Here is a 15,727-nt window from a genome sequence, read left to right on the forward strand (position 1 = left end):
AGAAAGTACTTTCCAGGAGACACCGCAGTGTCCAAACACAAGTCATAGAGGTCATCTGACTATGCAGCAACTTTTATTTGGTTGTTTAACTTCTGGAATATTTAAGAAAACCTTTTTCAAGTACGAATGTATTATTAATATTAAAGGAAAAAACATCACTATTGTGTTGACATAGGAAAGATGAGTATTATGAGGAAAGTATTCATGAATTTGCTTAATGGTCTTGCTGCTCCGGCTTTTGGATTAGGTTGTTCTCATGGTGGGATTAAGAGACATACATCGAAATAAAGGGCAGGAGTATCTGATGAATATTAACAAAACTCAGACAGCTCCTGGTATAAGCAATGCTTACCCTGCTTGCTCTGCCTATGCCAAAGCCCTAGAAAGCCAGGCTTACTGCTTCTGCCACACCAGGTGTCAGGGTTTCTGCGGTATAAATTACCAATGAAGTCATAGCCAGACTGCATCAAGTACACTAACAAATGAAACATAGTAAACGCTACCCCAGCACTGTGTGTAGGATGACTGAAATGTTTTATTTATATGTCGTAATCATTAACCACATTATTTTTTTCATATAGGTTAAATAAAAATTTGGAGAGCAGTCACATTGGCTTATCTGTAGGTCAAGTTCTTTGCCAGTAACTCTCACCTTGGCTAAGTCTCTCTTTTTTTTCATCGATTTATCTTTTGTAATTCATTTGAGACAAAGTAAATTATTTCTTTGCTAATATAACTGATTTCTGAGTGTTTCATAAACATAATTTTTTGTGCATGGGATGAGCGTCTTCTCTGTTTTATGCACTGCATTACAAATTCAACATAAATTCATATTTACATACATGACAGTTTTCTGAGGTAAAATCCTAATTTTTCTATCTTCTCAAAGAAGCAAAAGGCTGAAGAAGGATGATTTTCTGAAGTTATCTGAAAGTATCCCCCATGCCACTGACAATCTGGCTTTGATCTTTTGCAATATGTAGAGCAAAGCCCTGGCTTGGCTGAGGGAGTTTTGCTGTGGAATTCAAGGCTCCTTTTCCTACCCCCCTGCAAAATGGTTAGATATATATTAAGATATAACAAGAATAATAAACCTTTAGGCTAGTCTGCATGGGATGTTATTGGAGGAGAAGCAGGAAGATGAAGGTAAAGAATGTTTTTGCTCCCAGAGCACCAAACTGGCCCTTTCCCAGCTGCAGAGCAGCTGAGAAGGGGGTGACATGACATGGGTCAGTAATCTGCCCAAGTCCACCCTGTGGGAGGCAGAGGTTTGCCATGTGCTTTGTGCTTTCAGTGCCTTCTCCAGCTGTGGTTCATGCATGCAGGGATCAGAGCGGGCACCTCCACCCTGAGCCTCTGGGTGCGCCTCCTCCGTGGCAGCTGTGGTGCCCGCATGGGGAGCGAGGCGAAGCCGCAGCCACGCTTGAAATGCAGCACAGAGCTTGTTCTGCGCTGACCTCCCCGTGTAGACAAGCCCTTTATGAGATCATCTGCAGTTTTGATGATAATGGTGGCTTTATTTTCTTCTATGAGGCCTTGGGGTGTGAGAGCTACTGTAAATCCTCTTGTACTTGTGCATGCTGTTTCTCTTTATTCCTAGCCTGATTCACAATTCCTATCCCCTAGACCAAAATACTGATGTAAATAAGCTTTTTATTTTCATTTTTCAGTTACAGCTCTGCACAGCATGACACAAACCCCCCCCGCATTCTCTTTTTTTTTAATAAGAAAAGTGTTTTTCTCCAGGGGTGGGGGCTTTACATAAGAAAGGTCAAATGTTCCCTCTCACATTTGATTCATTTAATAGCAGGATGCTCTTTCTGGCCATCTGCTTATTGTTGAATTAATTGTCAATTAATTGTCTCTTAATTGAAGCATTTGTTTCCAATTTCCAAAGATTAGCAGGGTATTAAACAAGAGAGGTCAACACAATTTAGGAGAGTGTTTTAAATTTTATGTATAGAGCCTGGGAATTGTAGCTTTCATTAAACATCACTCTGGTATAATTTGTGTCATTAAAAGTGGCAATTTCAGCCAATTACTGCAGCTGTTTTGAGTTTACTTGCTTGAATGATTCCTGATTCCAGGACTCAAGAAGAGCTGAACTCTCTCACTATTGCTTGCTGCTGTTATGTCTGTTTAAAAATAGAATTAATCATAGAAAGAAGCCTATAAAAGTTATTAATGGTTTACTGGAAGATATAACTCTTCAATAATAAAAAACAAACAGATACTAATATCTGTTCATAAAGGAAGACACTAGGCCCTAATTAAGTGGATTTTAAAGTAAGGCAGACCTGTAAAAGGAAAAGGCTGACGCTGGTGGAAGCAAGACTCCAGCCCTGGCTCTGCACGAGGGCTGGTGCAATGGTCCTCTCTGCTCAGGGGTGTCTGTGGAGACAGGGATCCAGCACAGGGAGCATGAGGACGGATGAAGTTGTACTGGGTGTAATCACCACTGGGCAGATTATAAAGAGACATGGAACGGGCAGGAGCTGAGCTCTGAATCTGTGTGGGACCATCAGCTCCGAACGCCAGCGCTGCCCGGCCGTTGCCTTTGCCATCAGCTGCTCAGGTGTGGAGCCCTGGAAGCTGGGTTTGACTGATGAATATTGTTCAGGAAGTACCTGATTAAGCCCCTGGCAGCTCAGGACTGCCAATAGCCATCAGTTTTATGTTTTGCTTCTGTTTTACATTCCATTAAGTAATTTAAATGCTTAGATCAAATAAGGCCTTGGTCCCTTAATGCATCTGCTTTATTAAATGGAAATATTAGTTTTGGAAGATATGTTTTTGAAACAGCTATTGTGTGTTATTCCCCAGAAAGTTATATACTAAGGAAAAAAAAGTCATACTTTAGTTAAACTCAGCCTATTTTATTAAGCAGTAATTCAGCAGGTTCTGGGGAGAATCTTTCCTTTTACATGTGGGATTCAATATTGCATGTCTTTTTGTACTGAGTAATTTTAGACAAATTTTAGTAAATTTAGAGCTGGGAAAGCAAAGTCTGTTCCCTCTAATTTGATGTTACTTTATTTAACAGACCGCTACCTTCTCCCCAGATTTTGGGATGCAGACCAGAAGGGATCTGGTTTTCCCAGTATCAGTGCCTAGACATCAGTGACTGTGTATGCCAACTGATACAACCATTCATTTGATCACATTATATCCACTATCTAATCACGGAGAAAGATCTTCCAAAAGCCACACTAACAGAGTTTAGAAGATCAGAAATATCAGTGCCCGAGTAGATAATACTGATTGCTTGGAGAATACAGTATGCTCTGTCTTATTTGATAGAGAAGAAATTAAATTTGATTCTGATGTTTGCATGCGCTCCGTCTGTAGGAGGGTGAATGTATATTCATCTGTCACTGTGTGGGGAAACTCTATAAACAATACACTTATCCAGACCAGACAGTCTTATTTGTCTCTTCTCAGACATAGAAAATGTTATGTTCCGAATAGCCACGAGGCGAGCAGGGTTATATCAGACAGACTTGGATTAGCATATTTTACAAATAGATAAAAACGATGTCAAGAAATAGAAAATGTTTTTTGATGCTGCCCTTCAACCCTGTCGCACGGCGTCTGGTGGCTTTTCTCTGAGCCCTGCCGTTTCACAGGACAGCCTGCAAAGGGCAGCTCTGAGGCATGTGGTAGGATGAACGCACTGGGGAAAAAAAGAAATACCAAAAAATCAGGTATTTGAAGCTGCTCAGGGTTGGGAATTTTAGCTTAAACCCTGAAGAAATGAATCCAAAAGAATGGTAAGATGGGGACACGTTATTCCTCTCCCTGGCTGTGCAGTTTGTCGGGAAATTGCCTCTATTGTGTGTGTAAGGAAGAGGCTGTTCAGGAGAGGAGGTTGCCAGTGAGCATCACCCTCTGAATCAGAGTTTGAATGGGATCCCTTCTCCTCACAGTAATGAACACACTATATACGTTCAGGGAAGAACAAAGTGATAACATGTATTACAAAAGCCCAAATTCCAGGCATGTTCCAGGAGCAAAGATAAATCTGCTCTTTTTTCACATTTAGCATAAACCACAGAATCCAACAAATCTCTCCAGACTAAGCCCGTACCTAACAGCTGGGAACCTGCTCTCCCCAGGTCACGCCTGCTGGCTTCAAATGATTTATTCTTGATTTACATAAGCATGAGTGGAAAATATGGCCTGATTGCTCTTACCAAATACTGTTGTAGAGGTGTGTTACAATACAGTAAAGATAATTTAGTGATTCTGAGTTGGGGTCTTGCAAAAAAAAAAAGTCATAATTTTGTTAACAATACCTATACAAATCGACCAGAACAAAAGCACTGAAATAGAGGATATTTATTTTTAAATAATATGCTTTGTAGAGGTATTCACCAAACGCTGTGCGGAATAATCTTGCAAAGAAAGAGGAAGATTTAAAGTAAAATTTAAAAGGAATAGGACTGCACAGCTGAAAAATAAGGATTATGTAAACTGGCAAAGCATATATTTTCTATTTGGTTTAACAGTCATAAAAAATTTGTGTTCATTTACGTATTTATTTATTTAACATGAAAATAATTTTAGATAGTGTCATCAAAGTTCAGAATAAGACTTCCACTACAGAAACTTTGGTTAATTCAATTCTCCAATAACCTAATTAGAAATGTTGTATATTTGCTTCTGGAATTTTTTCTCCCTGAATCCTTTTATAGCTGGGATTGACCTTTTTCAAACACTTTCCAAGTAACATTTTGGTACTTGAAGAATTACACTTGAATTAATCTTTAACCACAAAACCTGGCGTTGTCCCAGAATTTTTGGGTTTACTATCAAGATCAGCTCAGATGAGATAGACAGGTTAACTGCATACATTTCATTGGCTAATTACAAAAATTAATGGGTTTGCTATGCAAGATCTAAAGAACTGATCTGCACCCCATGTACTAAACCCCAAACATGTCTATATCAAGACAGCAAGCAAGATGAACATCAGCTCTTTTCCTTTTTTTACTTTTACAGCTTTTTAATATGGTCTGATATGTTGAGATGCTGTTGTGTCAATAGATATAGCCCAGGGAAAGCTCCAAATAACTGCTCTCAGATGCTTTCATTAACTATGCATTCTTGCAAGCACATCTTTGCCCAAATTACTCTTTTATATTTTCCTCAAACTGATATCAGCAATTTTCATCTTATTAGCGGAGCTTAAGTATGAACATAGTTTCTAGCAAAGGTAATTCCTGCAGGTGCCCTAAATGTTCTGAGTGTTTTAAAATATCATTGTTTTCTTTTATAACAAACAGGTGAGGTTATTAATAAAGTCCTTATAGACTCTGATTAATGAGTCTCCACCATTCATTCCCCTATGTCAAGCAAATTTCTGAAGCCTCAGTTTTAATTCTTGCAATTTGGCAACATTTAATCTCTCATAAAATCAATGTGCATCGCAGCTAGTTAAATGTTGCTTCTTCCTGACATTGCTTTGAATTGGCAAACTGTTCAGCAAGGTACAGAGCCACGTGGGGTGCCTTTACTTTAAATGCTTAGAACCTCATTGCATTTCTTGGTAAATTGAACACAAAAATTTGTGAGTTTTACCCTGGCTGGTATTAAATAGGTGTCCTGTTCCCGCTGTGAGTGAAACCCTTACAGAAGAGAAAAATGTGGGATGTGTGATGTGCTGCCACAGTGTAAAAATTGTCTGGCTTGTGTTACAAATGGCTTTATCTGTTTCAAAACCATTGAGGAGAAAAATAATTTTAAATTATTGTGGAGTAATGTTCTAGCATATAAAATAAAAAAAAAGTGTCAGCTACAGACCACTGGATGTAACAGGTGACTTGCTCTTGAGACATCTGTCAGTAATATTGGGGGAAAATGCTGTGTTGTCAAAAGGACTTCAGTTTGAGTGACACAATACTGGCGGCCTCATGCTGACAGTTCTAAAACGTCCTTGAAATTTATAGATATTATCAATGGCAAATTCCTATAAAAACTGTTACACTTGGAGGCATTCTGTAAGAAATCTCATCTTGAAAGAAAAATAGATACTCATCACAGAAATAAAAATTAGTTCTCGAGTCGCTGAAAATAATCTTAATTTGATTGCCTTGGATATCTGCAAAAAACTCCAAATCTTTATTAATGTTAACGTTCTCAAACATATAGACTTGGTAAATCACATCATAGGCACTTTGCGAGGAGTGTCTTCAGAATTTGGAATCAGTCATGAGCCTGATCAAAGCAGGACGAAGAAATAAAAAATAACCGGGGGGGGCATTAACTTGAAATGAATAGATTTACACAGAGAGATTAGAAGGTCCACTGGCTTCATTTAATAAAAAAAAAATGTAAGTATTTTTGAGATATTTGCATTGATTTTAGTCCTGCAGCTCCATATATTTTCATCGAGCCTGTGCTACGTACAAAATAACCCTATTGGCTAAGCAGTATTTTAATTGTGAAGGTGAACACTTCAGAATGAAGAAATGCCGGGTGCGCAACTGTGGGTGCGATTTTACCATCGTCCTTTTGCCTCTCCCTCCAATAACAGCTCCCCTGATGCTGCTGCAGGGGTGGTGGCAGTGGCCGGGGCGCATGCGTGGGCTGTGGCAGTGCCCTCCTGGCCATGGGCACAGCCTGGGACCCTGGTGGCTCGGCTGGGGCTCTTGGCAGTCCCTGTTCTCACTCTTCACAGAAATGGGCTTTGCAGTTGTATGAAGGCTCTTCTAAGCACAGCCAGGAGTTTATTTTCTGATGAAGTGCAACCTATGTTAGAAAAAGCTAACGTTTCAAAATTAATTCAGATTAAGAAAGGGAGGCATACTCAATAACATTTCAAATCTGAGCGTTTTTCTTCATCCCGACATCTCAAGTGGTGGTGGTAATGTCTCCTTAGAAATACTCTTACGTCTGATTTTTCAGCTTTCTGCTTTCGTATTCCCCTGCTCAGGATATGCTCAGTCCTGGGAGGGAGGTAGCAACACCGTGCTGAGATCTATAGCGCTTCTGTGGATGCTCAGGTTCTGCTCTGGGAAGAACATTAAATTAGGCAAAATTGTCAGGGTTTTTTTCTTTTTCACCACTGTTTTCTTGAAAAGTTGTGTACCCAGCAAAGCTGCTGGCTGTGCTAGGGTACATAAGAGGGTGCAGGCTCGAGGCATTTTGTTTGCTCCAGGGCTTGCGGCTGCCGCACTCTTGTGAGCTGAGCCAGCTGCTCTTCTTGCCTGGTGAGTCATTTTGTAATTCTTCACCATTGGCTCATCCTGGAAACAGATGGGCATTACTGTTGGTTTAAGAAAGGAAGCAGAAGCATGTGAGACACAACGCTCACAACACCTTAAATCCTCGTGACACTGATGGAGCAGTGCTGTTGCTGTGATTTGTAGATGCGAATCAGCTGTAGGTTACGCTGTACGTCATGGCCAGGCACAGGGAAAAAGTGCTCTACATTACATGTACTGTATAGAAATGCTCACACTACACATGATAATTTTTTCAGAGAAAGAGGTCGTAGGGAAGTCTCCAACCGCTTCCTGATGGGCTCACTGACATTATCATTGGGCTTTCAACAAAGATTTCAAAAAGACACATTTCTGACATTTTATTTAGTTAGTAACAAATGTAATCATAATTACCAGTGCCACAGCAATAAAAGCACTGGATTGTAAAATAACTCACCATCAGGCAATGCCATCTATGAAATTAAGGCTGTACTAACAATATAGCTGCTTCCCTATGTCCCGCTGATATATCAGAGTACGTATAAGGCTCTGATTTCAATGTATGAATATTGCGTGTTCGTTTCTTTAGTCTCCTTATAAGGTTAAATTGCTGTCAAATTCACTTGGGTAGAGCCGAACAAGGCCAAATCTGAGAAACGGATTCCTTTTTTAGCCGTTGGGATTGATCTTAAACTATGCTGAGGGAAGCACCTCAGTTTCCTTCGTTCGGAAGTAAAGGACCACGTTTCCATCACGTTTCTGCGCTGCAGAACCAACTTCATTTTTGAAGTCCACAGGCAGAGAGGGTAACAAGAAAGAGGAGGTGTGAGTCATCACAGATTTTTCGTTGAATCCTTTTTATCTCTACTGAGAGCCAGGCAAAGCGATTTGTTGGAAGGATTCAAAGACACTGAGCAGAGTACGGTTATTAGACGCGCTCAATAACTGCTTTTGAAACTCTACAAAAAGTTTCCATTAAGGAGAGCAGTCTCGCAGGTTCCCCATCTGAAGCGGCGAGGAGCGGAGGTGGGAGTAGAGTGGCAGTGCGGGTGTTAAAGCTGTTGCACAGATGTTAGCCCTTCCTTTTCCAATTATCCGCCATGAAAAATGCCTGCTGGGAAGGCTGCATCATGATACATGCATCTCACCAGTGAGGAATGACCTGCGCATCTCTGTGTGTGAATTCTCCTCGCAGAACCCAAGGAGACAACCGAAAGGGAGAGATCCGACAGCAGCGTCTTTTGAATATTTTTGAGTCTTTTGGATATTACTTTGCCAATGGGATTCTGACTGAGAGGAAAACCAAGAGTTTCTGGGCTCTGGGGAATCCAATTTAAAAACATAAGCTCTTTTAAGGTCATGTTAAAACCGATTATGTGAGATGGTCATAATTTATCTATACGAATATACTACATGTGAAATATGCGTACGTGCTTCGGAAGCTCACAGCAAAATATATGTAATGTCAGCCAAGATTTACAGAACAGCAAAGATTTGTAACGTAGCTGCTTAATTTAACAAATTTTAAAGAATGAATCCCCAAAAAGCTGAAAACATTTAAGGGCAAATTAAATATTTTTTTCGCTGCAGTAAATAATGAGGTACTTTCTCTGAGGCTGCCTGACAGCTGGTGTTATTGTTTTGGGTTTTTTTCTTTTTGGTTAATGTTAAGCCCAGTGAGTTCCCTTGTGCCAGGAAGACGGAGGGCAGGGACACGTGGTGAGCCGTCCATCCAGCAATCTGTATTATCCCTTGCCCAGCTGCCTGGCACTTTGGAGTCTTTTCTGCCTTTTTTGAGTGATTAAACCCAGATCTCCCGGTGCCAGTCAGCGTGCCCTTATTTCAGACACAGACAGCAATGCAAAACACAGAAAACTGCATGACACAATAGAGGACTTATATGCAGAAGTAACATTAAATGTTTTGGGTATTTTAACCTTGGCTCCTGCAAGCCTGGCAGAGCAGAGTTCTCAGCACGGATTTGGTGAGACTCAGCCAGTGCACCAGCCCTGTGAATTCAGGTAGCCAAGGAGTTTGCTCTGAGTGTGACCCGGTAAATCCCAGCGGTGACCTGCAGCAGTGGGTTGTCCTCTGCACCATGGCTTTGCATTTCTTCTCTACCTCTTGTCAACAGCTGGTGACATTTCTTGGAAGCTGGACATGGCCAGAGCTTTGCTTGTCCTTTTTCTCTCTTTGTATCAAGTATATCCTCAGTCTTGCTGTTGGAGAGATTTGCCATTTACTAACAACGGCTTTTCTGGGCTTCTCTAGGGGTCCTTGGTGTCTTTCTCTGTGCTGTTGTACCCTGTCCTGCCTCAGAGCCTTCTCCTCTGAAAGCCTTTGGCAATCTAGCTTGGTGTCTTTAAGCTGGAAAGCATCACCCAGGTGAACCCTGGTGGATGTGACAGTGATGTAGCAGGACCGATCTAGTCCTGCAATTTTGTAAAGGAAAGCACTGGTGAAAAAAAGGGGCTATGCATAAAAAGAGTTATAAAAAGTGATTGTGTCACCAGTTAGTAAGGAAGGACATGGTTACTGTGATCTTTTATTTAATTATTATTTGCAAGACTCAATTTGGGAAACATGTATTGGAGGAATAAGTGAATAAGTGTGCTTAAAAGGCACATCAGATGGTAGTAAATGCCATACTGCATTTTATAAAATAATTTGTGCTTTATTTTTCCTGGATTGCTTTCTCTCCCTACACACTAAAAATTCTCTGATATTTTTTGGGGTCAGGGAACGCATAACAGTCTTTCTGTAAATCCAGAAACTTCTGTGCACACTGGGATTGTGTTAGAAAGCAAAATGTGACGTAAGTGGCCCATACACGCTCAGTGAGAATCAGGCAGAATGCTGTGTCTCACTTTTCTCCCACCCTTTGGTTCTTTTCTGTTGTGCCTTGGTAATGCCAGAATAGCCGTATAGCCCCTATTTCATGCCTTTGTAATTAATGTCCTTTGTTTAATGAAAGCACTTCAGTAGAATATACTACCCTATACTACTGCTGAGAAAAATAATGTTTTTGATGCATCTTGAAAAAATTCTCAGCGTGTGTCTCAGTGAGATCTATTTCATATACCTCTTTGATAACCAAAACAAAAGAGACATGTGAGTAAGCTGCGTTGCAGATATATTGCTGTTGTTCCTGCAGGGTAGGGGATTGTAATCTTTTATAGTAAATTCTTAAAAAATGAACTGCACCCATAAATTTCATGTTTTACAATGAACACACTCGACATGTTAATCTTCTCTGTGGTCATTGTCCAGAAGAAATATACCTGGTGCGTAGTTGAGACAACCCTGTAAGTTGCTACAGCAATATGCTTTCTATTCCAAATTAGGGTAGCCAAGAAATTTTATTCTTTAAGGCTGCTGTAAAACTATCTAAATGAAAGATATTAAATGGTGAAGTTACATAAAGGTGTGTTTCATTAAAATGTTACTGGAAGGTGATTCTGTTTTTTAACTCTTAGTGTATTCCTGAAGGTATACTATAAAGATAGGGAATTTATATTGGCACTGAAAAAGGCTTGCACGTTTATTGCTTAATTGAAGATAATTGGCCTGGCCATGGAAGTGCAGACCTTGCCATTCCAAGATCATGACATATAAAGGTTAAGTATCACTTCCAGTAAAATCTTCTCAGGGACTTTAAAATTTGCAATGCAGTTAAGACATCTAATTTTCTTGTTGACTGCAATTTTTCTGTTTTTTAATTTAAGGTTAATATAGTCTTTGAATTTATTTATAGAATGTGTGCCCCGACCAAAAATGATTATTAAATCACTTAATGTTACTTTAATAACTGCACACATTTTTGGCAATTTTTTTTCTAAATGGCTACTGAATTGTTAAAGCTATCTCAATATAGCATCATTATTTGAAATAGAATAAGACAATAAGGATATTCTTCTATGAAAACAGAAGTAATGGGGAAAAAAAAATAATATTTCCATCTGCAAATTAATCTGGTTATTGGATAAAGTAAATTGCCAAATAGCCACTAGTAAAGATCACTACTGTAAGAGATTCATAAATATTTATTTAGCATTGCTACTTCAAAAATATATATCCAAATTTAATGGCAGTATTAGTATGATATAATATTTTTTTTTTTGTGAGCTGCCTTAATAAACACCGTGACCGAGTTAACTCTTGTCTGGGGCTGGATGGAACTTGGCTTCTGTAGTTAAGCTGTACCGAAAAACTAACCTTGCACCTCCCAGTCGCAGGTTTGCCATGGGGACGTACTGGATTGTCTAGTGCTATATGTGCCACCCAGAAATGAAATATATTAACTGCTATCACATTTCTATTAGAAAATAAGATTTTGGGGTATTTATGACTAAGCTGTAAAGCTTGTTTCTGAGTGAAATGCAGAGACTTTCATCTTACCTAACAAGTTTGCCTCTCCCATTTTCAGACAGAACCAATTTGTTTTACTATATTGTTCGGTGTTTGCACTGCAGTTAATACTTACAAACACAACATGAAAGATTGTGCAGTTCTTCGTGCAATGTGGACATCTATGCTACCTCAGACGAGGATGAATCAGGCTGCAAGTCTGCAACTAGTTTGAACAGGTCCAAGTGGTGTTAGCATTGAACCTATCATCCCTTCACCCCCTCTTCTGTCTGTGCAAAACACCTTGGCGTCTCCCACTTAAGCCAGCAGTCCTACTTTTGATGGACCTTCTAGTGAGCTGGATCAGGAGCCAACAGGGCTGAAAATTAAGGTAGATCTAGAAAAAAATCAAAAACAAAGGATAAGAAAGAAAATAATTTCTCAGCAACATGATTATTAATGTTGGCACCAGACAGGTGCTGGAAGTAGGTGGCCAAGAAAACAGGATCTTAAACCTTATTAAAACTGTGTGTTCAATTTTATTTTTTTGCCATAATGTGGCCAAAAATTTCATTTCAAGGAAAATGGAGAAGGATTTGCACTAGTTTCCCAATGGCATGTACTGTTCATCTTCAGTTTTCATAGTATTATGAGCTGCCAGAGGTCATTTATAGTCACGTGAATAATTAGAAAATGTTCTTATGCAGGTGGGTGTATACTCTGCTAATCACATTTGTCCTTCTAAAGTCAGAGGAAAGAGTAGAGAATGTGATTTTCACAACATGCCATTAATTAGCCCAGCATCTGATATTTGACTTTTAAAACTGAACACCCCTTATCACAGACATGGTGTTAAAACATCGATTTTTAAATCAAAACTTCCATTTTCCTGCACATGCATGTGGCTGCTCCCACCGTGAATATTCCCTCAGCCTTCTTTCTTTTCCTTAATGATTACTAGCATTTTTATTCAGGACTCCTTTTCCTATGGACCCCACGATGCAATTGCTTTGTGCTGGGGGTCCCTGCTAATTCCTGACGGGAACCTGCTGCTCCGCCGGGCAACATCTTTTGCTGGAGAAGAAGCCCTGGCTTTCTCTCTGCTATGCTGTGTGCTGAGCAGCCCCTTCACCCCCGGCACCATCACAATTGGTGTTTCTGCTCTCTCGGCAGTTTCTGACTGATTTCGTGAGTAGTGCTTGCTGTGGCACCGAGGTTTTCTAGCTGTACATATTTTATTTTATTTTTTTCTTTCCTTAAAGACAACCCTAGGGGGCAGGATGGGTACTGCTGCAGCAGTGCAAACCCTAAGATGTCTACTGGAAAGACGTGTAAGAGGTTTTATTGGTAGTATTTATAGAGGTTTTGCACTACAGGAGCTGTAGGAAAAGCCTGCAGTGAAGCTGAGAGCTTGGCTGGGAGGACTGGCCCTTACCTGGCAGATGCTGCAGCTTAGCACTGCTCTGAGAGGCTTGAAAACACTAATACTTCGTGTGTGTGATACGCAACAAAATCAGATATTGACTAATAAGAATTTGTGGTAACCTGCAGTGAGGTGTTTTTCCAATCAGCTCCTGAGACGTCAAAATGATGGTGTTATCTTTTGTAAAGCTTTGATCAAGCATTTCAGTAATAAACTATGTTTTCAGGCATTTGTAATGGAGTGTAGAGGAATATTTGGGGACATTTTGGGGTTAAGGCTGGCATACTGTAGGAATACCTCATCAAGTATGCAACCAATTTTCAAGTAGCTGAACTGGGATTTTTTTTTTGATGGGAAATGCATTGAGAATTGCTCCAGGCAGGTATTTTATTTTCAAAGATGGGTTAATACGTTTAACGCACTGGGGCAATTTGAAATGCTGACCAGAGCTCTACCACCTGTATTAATGCAATCATTTTTTTTTATTTTTTTTTTGGCAAAAGCTCACAGTGGTTGTGGGAGATACTGGGATCCTTTTATAGCAGGCTCTGGACTTCCATAATGAAAAGGTGTGCCCTGCTGCAAAAAGTTTATCTTAAACTGAGTTTTGCAACTGTCTGTGAAGTCACGGCCCCATTTTTTCAGCTCTGTATGGGAGAAGGATGGTAGTGAGCTCACAGACAGATAAAGCAGTGGAAACACATGCATGGATGAGCTCTTGGTTCTAAATTGCTAGGAACTTTTTCTCCAAGGTCAAGTGAAACTTGCTTTCTGGCAGAAATGTGCAGCCTGCGCACATATGTCAAGTAACATAATTTTTTATGGGCTCTGTCTCTCAGAATCTCTGGCTGGTGTAAACTTATTCAGCTTATGCCGGTAGGAAGCACGTTATACCTTTACTTCATTAAAATAAGACTATAGAATAACCTTTCTGATGCAAAACCTAGGGGGCAATGAAGGGGGTTTGCGTACTCTCATGATTTTGCAGAGGACCCTCCAACCCCTGTTCATCACCCCTTGTGGATTTACCTGCATGGCGGGCAGTGCCTTCACCGTAGCTAGATTGGGTGGGAACGCAATACCCGAGACAATAAATCCTCCTGGCAAGGTTTGTCCCTTGGGTTCCCCTTCAAAGGCAGATGCAATCCCGGGTAATCCAGTGCCTTTAGACCTGCAGTGCGAGGAGACAGAAAGACCTCAGCGGGTGTGGGGGCACAGGCTGGCCTCAGAAGCCCCAATGTCTGCAGATGCCTGTCCTGCTCTCTGTCTCGGACTTGCTGTTCGCACTGAAGGCTTCATGTGCGATAAACCAGGGTTAACAGAGCAGCAAGAAGCTGCCTTGTCGATACAGGTCTAGTTCCAGCACATACTTGACTGTAAGCATGTGTATATTTATGTTGACGTACGCTGACTTCGATGAATCAACCTGCATGCTTAAGTGCTGTGCTGAATTAGAAATACAAATTTTCCACCAGCAGAACAGGGAAGGGTTGTTACTGGGAGCGGACCTCTGGCTTTGATCTAGCCACACTTAAGCGGGTGTTCCATTCTAAGTGTGTGAAGAATCCTACAGAATAACTTTGTGAAGTCAAGGCAGGGGGCTCGCTTCCGTTCAGCACTGACAAGGGGAAGCTGGTGCTGGTGCACAAGTACCAGCTCTCTCCTGTCTCTCTTGGCCTCCCTCATACATTTCTGTGGTGCAGACAATGGAGATGACTTAAACAGGTTGAGAACTACCTCTGTGGTACGGCAACACAGCCACAGTGTGTGCATCTATGCTTTGCTCTGAATTGTTTGTTTTAATAACTTTATTTGATATACTACATTGCTAGAAATGTTTCTGCTTTCTGAAGAAAAACCCCTGCATTTCTATACAGATAACACTAGTTTGTTATGAATTAAAATGAGCTAGGAGAAACAATATATGTTGTTTTTTTTTTTTTTTTGTATTTGTATATCTTAAATAGAAATAGCTTCATTTTAAAACCCCCCAAAGGTCTGCATTTAATTTTTTTGCAAAACATTTTTAAAACCTATTTTAACCTTTTGTATCATAAAACTAATTTCCTCCCTTTAATGACTCCTCACAAAAGTTCTCAGTGTTATAAACTCTACTTTTAGCACAGTGATGTTATGTAAAATATTTCTACCATTTTCCTTGAATCAATAAGCAATTTTCATGCCAATAGACGGTAGAATTGGTGTACTTTTTTGTAATTTACAAGTAAATTGTGTGCTTTCTTAAAATGTGGGACAAGTCATTTTTCCTGCACTGGTATGATAACAGGAAAACTTGCAACTGGATCTCACTGTTTTGGCTCAAATTCTGGCTGAAGACAATGGGCAGCTCTAAAAGGTGTCTCTTCTGCCACAAATTAAAAGGTCTGTATCAGTGAACTGAGTGATATCTACTATCAGAAACTCAGGTTTCAGAGAGATAACTGCATAATTCAATTTATACCCATATTCTTTCCATTGAGGTTATATGTAACCCACCAAGTGTTACATCTGTAAGTATTCTATAGATTAATGTTAAGTTCTTCCTATGTTATATGTGAAAGTTAATTTTTTTAAGGTCCAGCATGCTGAGAAAGTACATATATATATATGTGTGTGTATACAAACATATATACAAATGTAGTTTGCCTGTACAAAGCACATAGAAAGGACAGTGTGTACCTTACATCTGGCCCATCACTTGGGACTCCTCCCACTGAGTTGCCACAGCCCAGGACTGACCCATGAAGGAGCC

Source organism: Falco peregrinus, chromosome 8, assembly GCF_023634155.1.
Source record: "Falco peregrinus isolate bFalPer1 chromosome 8, bFalPer1.pri, whole genome shotgun sequence".
Taxonomy (NCBI): Eukaryota; Metazoa; Chordata; class Aves; order Falconiformes; family Falconidae; genus Falco; species Falco peregrinus.